The sequence below is a fragment of the Schistocerca serialis genome, unplaced genomic scaffold (assembly GCF_023864345.2).
Source record: "Schistocerca serialis cubense isolate TAMUIC-IGC-003099 unplaced genomic scaffold, iqSchSeri2.2 HiC_scaffold_389, whole genome shotgun sequence".
Lineage (NCBI taxonomy): Eukaryota > Metazoa > Arthropoda > Insecta > Orthoptera > Acrididae > Schistocerca > Schistocerca serialis.
The window spans coordinates 24,931-30,930 of record NW_026047964.1 but is presented as its reverse complement, the minus strand read 5'-3'; the positions used below and the strand labels follow the sequence as shown (position 1 = coordinate 30,930).

The 6,000-nt window shown below is 49.9% G+C and overlaps 7 non-coding genes across 7 annotated transcripts; 3 read left to right on the top strand and 4 right to left on the bottom strand.

The window, feature by feature from the left end:
- Positions 1–85: 85 nt before the first annotated feature.
- Positions 86–169, bottom strand: Trnal-uaa (transfer RNA leucine (anticodon UAA)). Its single transcript has one exon. It is a non-coding gene; the product is annotated as a tRNA-Leu (tRNA).
- Positions 170–852: 683 nt separating this feature from the next.
- On the top strand, positions 853–924 carry Trnag-ccc (transfer RNA glycine (anticodon CCC)). The gene has a single exon. It is a non-coding gene; the product is annotated as a tRNA-Gly (tRNA).
- Positions 925–2,027: 1,103 nt separating this feature from the next.
- On the bottom strand, positions 2,028–2,111 carry Trnal-uaa (transfer RNA leucine (anticodon UAA)). The gene has a single exon. It is a non-coding gene; the product is annotated as a tRNA-Leu (tRNA).
- Positions 2,112–2,794: 683 nt separating this feature from the next.
- Trnag-ccc (transfer RNA glycine (anticodon CCC)) lies at positions 2,795–2,866 on the top strand. Its single transcript has one exon. It is a non-coding gene; the product is annotated as a tRNA-Gly (tRNA).
- A 1,104-nt stretch (positions 2,867–3,970) lies between these two features.
- Trnal-uaa (transfer RNA leucine (anticodon UAA)) lies at positions 3,971–4,054 on the bottom strand. Its single transcript has one exon. It is a non-coding gene; the product is annotated as a tRNA-Leu (tRNA).
- Positions 4,055–4,738: 684 nt separating this feature from the next.
- On the top strand, positions 4,739–4,810 carry Trnag-ccc (transfer RNA glycine (anticodon CCC)). Its single transcript has one exon. It is a non-coding gene; the product is annotated as a tRNA-Gly (tRNA).
- Positions 4,811–5,912: 1,102 nt separating this feature from the next.
- Positions 5,913–5,996, bottom strand: Trnal-uaa (transfer RNA leucine (anticodon UAA)). The gene has a single exon. It is a non-coding gene; the product is annotated as a tRNA-Leu (tRNA).
- Positions 5,997–6,000: the final 4 nt, after the last annotated feature.

Genomic DNA, 6,000 nt, shown 5'->3' with positions numbered 1-6,000 from the left:
TAGTATCTGTGGAACCTGTTCCCGCGTAATTTACTAGTTTTCCCGCATGTACGAAATTGGCAGTTTTGGAGTATTTAAAATGCATTGTCAGATGTGGGGTTCGAACCCACGCTCCCATTCGGGAACCAGAGCTTAAATCTGGCGCCTTAGACCGCTCGGCCAATCTGACGCGTGGGCGCAAAATCTCATCCACCGTCGTTTCTAGGTATATCTCCAGAGCCTGACTGCGAAATTAGCGTGTTTTTTTCTTGTGTGAAGGACATACGTTGGTTTTAGAGTATTTAAAACGCGTTGTCAGATGTGAGGTTGCACCCCACCCTCACTTTCGGGAACCACAGCTTAAACATGGTGCCTTACACCATTGTTTTCCGTCGCCATCTGTCTTGAGTGGAACGAGCAGAACTGTAGTTATCAACATTCACATTGACGCAGAGAAAACAAAAAACGACAGAAAAGGCCGTTCCCTAGCAACGGCTACGCTGTGCATTTCGCCCTCAGGGGAAGCTAATGATATGCTCCAGGCGAGCATCAAACTAACCAACTTAATATTGTGATACTTAGGCGCTTTCTACTTGTGGATTGGCACACATATACTGAATCGACTCTGGATCATCTGTAAGTACGTCACATTAGATATTTGTTTTATCGCCCTGCTGTAAATTAAAGGGCAGTTTTTCAACGGCTGTCAGTTCTGCTTCTAGTTACGCTACATCGCCCTAGCAGCACCTACGCACTGCGTTCAGATGTGCTCACTTGCGCCCTGGCTTTGAGCGCCTACAGCGGCATTGCCTTCGGCCTCTGATGGCAGGAGGGTAGCCGACACATCAGGGCGTGGGTGGGACGCAGCACAACGCGGTCGTGGTGTAACGGTCAGCATGGTTGCTTCCCAAGCAGTTGATCCGGGTTCGATTCCCGGCCACCGCACAAAACGTACCTTTTTCTTCTGCGGGTATTCCACGTAACGAAATGCGATCTTCGAAACTGTGAACTGTCGCGGTACGAATAGTTTTCCTTCGCCCCTCGTCTCAGTCCGTGCTGCCAGGGCGCTAGTCTGCGGGTTTCGTTTCTCAGCATCGTGTGTCTCCATGTGTCGACTTGTCTCGACTTTGCTCGGCTGACGCGAAAGCTGACGCTTGGAAATGGGCATATATGTAGAGGGCAGGCGCGAGAAACGACTGGGAGAGACCAAAAAAACGACAAACACACGACAGAACCTTTCATTTTATTGTGGCCACAGATTCGCCCCTTAGTGTACCGAAAGGCAAGAGTGGCTTCAGCGTGCTAGACCGCGTCATTATCGCTGAGCAACAACGAAACCGAAGTAAAAAGGCAAAATGTAAGATGCCAACAGCACGTCGAGTTCCCAGCCGGACACGCATCCAAGTACTAACCACGGCCAGCGTTTCTTAACGCCGATGAACAGACGAGAACCGCTGCACTCAGCGTGGTTTGGCCGGTGGCGACGGTATCGCGAAACGTGCAGACATCTTACTTCTTGTGAAGATCGCTTTTTATTTACCTGGCAGTGCTCGCTGGAGGAAGCATTGTCTTTTAGGGGAGAAAACGAAATGGGCACTTGGTGCGGTCGAATACACGCTCAAACCTACTGAGTTATCGAGCTACGCAATGTGGCACGTCTGCAGTCCAGTACCCTAGCCACCGTCTCATCCACCTTTATTACTGCCCTGACACTCATTTACACACATATCTGGTTTCGTTCACGTTTGCTTGCCTGATGCTTGGACCCCAAAAACCACAACACAAAGAAATCGTAAATGCCGTGAGAATAGCCAAGACTCAGCAACCAAAAGTATGTTCGGCTACCGGAAATCGAATCCAGGCCTCGTGGCTGAAAGCCATGTCTCCTAACAGCTTTCCATTCTTTCTGACCGCCAGACAATCAGACTTGCAAGGCAAGCACCATAGTCACTGCCGTCTCTAGTAGTATCTGTGGAACCTGTTCCCGCGTAATTTACTAGTTTTCCCGCATGTACGAAATTGGCAGTTTTGGAGTATTTAAAATGCATTGTCAGATGTGGGGTTCGAACCCACGCTCCCATTCGGGAACCAGAGCTTAAATCTGGCGCCTTAGACCGCTCGGCCAATCTGACGCGTGGGCGCAAAATCTCATCCACCGTCGTTTCTAGGTATATCTCCAGAGCCTGACTGCGAAATTAGCGTGTTTTTTTCTTGTGTGAAGGACATACGTTGGTTTTAGAGTATTTAAAACGCGTTGTCAGATGTGAGGTTGCACCCCACCCTCACTTTCGGGAACCACAGCTTAAACATGGTGCCTTACACCATTGTTTTCCGTCGCCATCTGTCTTGAGTGGAACGAGCAGAACTGTAGTTATCAACATTCACATTGACGCAGAGAAAACAAAAAACGACAGAAAAGGCCGTTCCCTAGCAACGGCTACGCTGTGCATTTCGCCCTCAGGGGAAGCTAATGATATGCTCCAGGCGAGCATCAAACTAACCAACTTAATATTGTGATACTTAGGCGCTTTCTACTTGTGGATTGGCACACATATACTGAATCGACTCTGGATCATCTGTAAGTACGTCACATTAGATATTTGTTTTATCGCCCTGCTGTAAATTAAAGGGCAGTTTTTCAACGGCTGTCAGTTCTGCTTCTAGTTACGCTACATCGCCCTAGCAGCACCTACGCACTGCGTTCAGATGTGCTCACTTGCGCCCTGGCTTTGAGCGCCTACAGCGGCATTGCCTTCGGCCTCTGATGGCAGGAGGGTAGCCGACACATCAGGGCGTGGGTGGGACGCAGCACAACGCGGTCGTGGTGTAACGGTCAGCATGGTTGCTTCCCAAGCAGTTGATCCGGGTTCGATTCCCGGCCACCGCACAAAACGTACCTTTTTCTTCTGCGGGTATTCCACGTAACGAAATGCGATCTTCGAAACTGTGAACTGTCGCGGTACGAATAGTTTTCCTTCGCCCCTCGTCTCAGTCCGTGCTGCCAGGGCGCTAGTCTGCGGGTTTCGTTTCTCAGCATCGTGTGTCTCCATGTGTCGACTTGTCTCGACTTTGCTCGGCTGACGCGAAAGCTGACGCTTGGAAATGGGCATATATGTAGAGGGCAGGCGCGAGAAACGACTGGGAGAGACCAAAAAACGACAAACACACGACAGAACCTTTCATTTTATTGTGGCCACAGATTCGCCCCTTAGTGTACCGAAAGGCAAGAGTGGCTTCAGCGTGCTAGACCGCGTCCATTATCGCTGAGCAACAACGAAACCGAAGTAAAAAGGCAAAATGTAAGATGCCAACAGCACGTCGAGTTCCCAGCCGGACACGCATCCAAGTACTAACCACGGCCAGCGTTTCTTAACGCCGATGAACAGACGAGAACCGCTGCACTCAGCGTGGTTTGGCCGGTGGCGACGGTATCGCGAAACGTGCAGACATCTTACTTCTTGTGAAGATCGCTTTTTATTTACCTGGCAGTGCTCGCTGGAGGAAGCATTGTCTTTTAGGGGAGAAAACGAAATGGCACTTGGTGCGGGTCGAATACACGCTCAAACCTACTGAGTTATCGAGCTACGCAATGTGGCACGTCTGCAGTCCAGTACCCTAGCCACCGTCTCATCCACCTTTATTACTGCCCTGACACTCATTTACACACATATCTGGTTTCGTTCACGTTTGCTTGCCTGATGCTTGGACCCCAAAAACCACAACACAAAGAAATCGTAAATGCCGTGAGAATAGCCAAGACTCAGCAACCAAAAGTATGTTCGGCTACCGGAAATCGAATCCAGGCCTCGTGGCTGAAAGCCATGTCTCCTAACAGCTTTCCATTCTTTCTGACCGCCAGACAATCAGACTTGCAAGGCAAGCACCATAGTCACTGCCGTCTCTAGTAGTATCTGTGGAACCTGTTCCCGCGTAATTTACTAGTTTTCCCCGCATGTACGAAATTGGCAGTTTTGGAGTATTTAAAATGCATTGTCAGATGTGGGGTTCGAACCCACGCTCCCATTCGGGAACCAGAGCTTAAATCTGGCGCCTTAGACCGCTCGGCCAATCTGACGCGTGGGCGCAAAATCTCATCCACCGTCGTTTCTAGGTATATCTCCAGAGCCTGACTGCGAAATTAGCGTGTTTTTTTCTTGTGTGAAGGACATACGTTGGTTTTAGAGTATTTAAAACGCGTTGTCAGATGTGAGGTTGCACCCCCACCCTCACTTTCGGGAACCACAGCTTAAACATGGTGCCTTACACCATTGTTTTCCGTCGCCATCTGTCTTGAGTGGAACGAGCAGAACTGTAGTTATCAACATTCACATTGACGCAGAGAAAACAAAAAACGACAGAAAAGGCCGTTCCCTAGCAACGGCTACGCTGTGCATTTCGCCCTCAGGGGAAGCTAATGATATGCTCCAGGCGAGCATCAAACTAACCAACTTAATATTGTGATACTTAGGCGCTTTCTACTTGTGGATTGGCACACATATACTGAATCGACTCTGGATCATCTGTAAGTACGTCACATTAGATATTTGTTTTATCGCCCTGCTGTAAATTAAAGGGCAGTTTTTCAACGGCTGTCAGTTCTGCTTCTAGTTACGCTACATCGCCCTAGCAGCACCTACGCACTGCGTTCAGATGTGCTCACTTGCGCCCTGGCTTTGAGCGCCTACAGCGGCATTGCCTTCGGCCTCTGATGGCAGGAGGGTAGCCGACACATCAGGGCGTGGGTGGGACGCAGCACAACGCGGTCGTGGTGTAACGGTCAGCATGGTTGCTTCCCAAGCAGTTGATCCGGGTTCGATTCCCGGCCACCGCACAAAACGTACCTTTTTCTTCTGCGGGTATTCCACGTAACGAAATGCGATCTTCGAAACTGTGAACTGTCGCGGTACGAATAGTTTTCCTTCGCCCCTCGTCTCAGTCCGTGCTGCCAGGGCGCTAGTCTGCGGGTTTCGTTTCTCAGCATCGTGTGTCTCCATGTGTCGACTTGTCTCGACTTTGCTCGGCTGACGCGAAAGCTGACGCTTGGAAATGGGCATATATGTAGAGGGCAGGCGCGAGAAACGACTGGGAGAGACCAAAAAAACGACAAACACACGACAGAACCTTTCATTTTATTGTGGCCACAGATTCGCCCCTTAGTGTACCGAAAGGCAAGAGTGGCTTCAGCGTGCTAGACCGCGTCATTATCGCTGAGCAACAACGAAACCGAAGTAAAAAGGCAAAATGTAAGATGCCAACAGCACGTCGAGTTCCCAGCCGGACACGCATCCAAGTACTAACCACGGCCAGCGTTTCTTAACGCCGATGAACAGACGAGAACCGCTGCACTCAGCGTGGTTTGGCCGGTGGCGACGGTATCGCGAAACGTGCAGACATCTTACTTCTTGTGAAGATCGCTTTTTATTTACCTGGCAGTGCTCGCTGGAGGAAGCATTGTCTTTTAGGGGAGAAAACGAAATGGCACTTGGTGCGGTCGAATACACGCTCAAACCTACTGAGTTATCGAGCTACGCAATGTGGCACGTCTGCAGTCCAGTACCCTAGCCACCGTCTCATCCACCTTTATTACTGCCCTGACACTCATTTACACACATATCTGGTTTCGTTCACGTTTGCTTGCCTGATGCTTGGACCCCAAAAACCACAACACAAAGAAATCGTAAATGCCGTGAGAATAGCCAAGACTCAGCAACCAAAAGTATGTTCGGCTACCGGAAATCGAATCCAGGCCTCGTGGCTGAAAGCCATGTCTCCTAACAGCTTTCCATTCTTTCTGACCGCCAGACAATCAGACTTGCAAGGCAAGCACCATAGTCACTGCCGTCTCTAGTAGTATCTGTGGAACCTGTTCCCGCGTAATTTACTAGTTTTCCCGCATGTACGAAATTGGCAGTTTTGGAGTATTTAAAATGCATTGTCAGATGTGGGGTTCGAACCCACGCTCCCATTCGGGAACCAGAGCTTAAATCTGGCGCCTTAGACCGCTCGGCCAATCTGACGCGT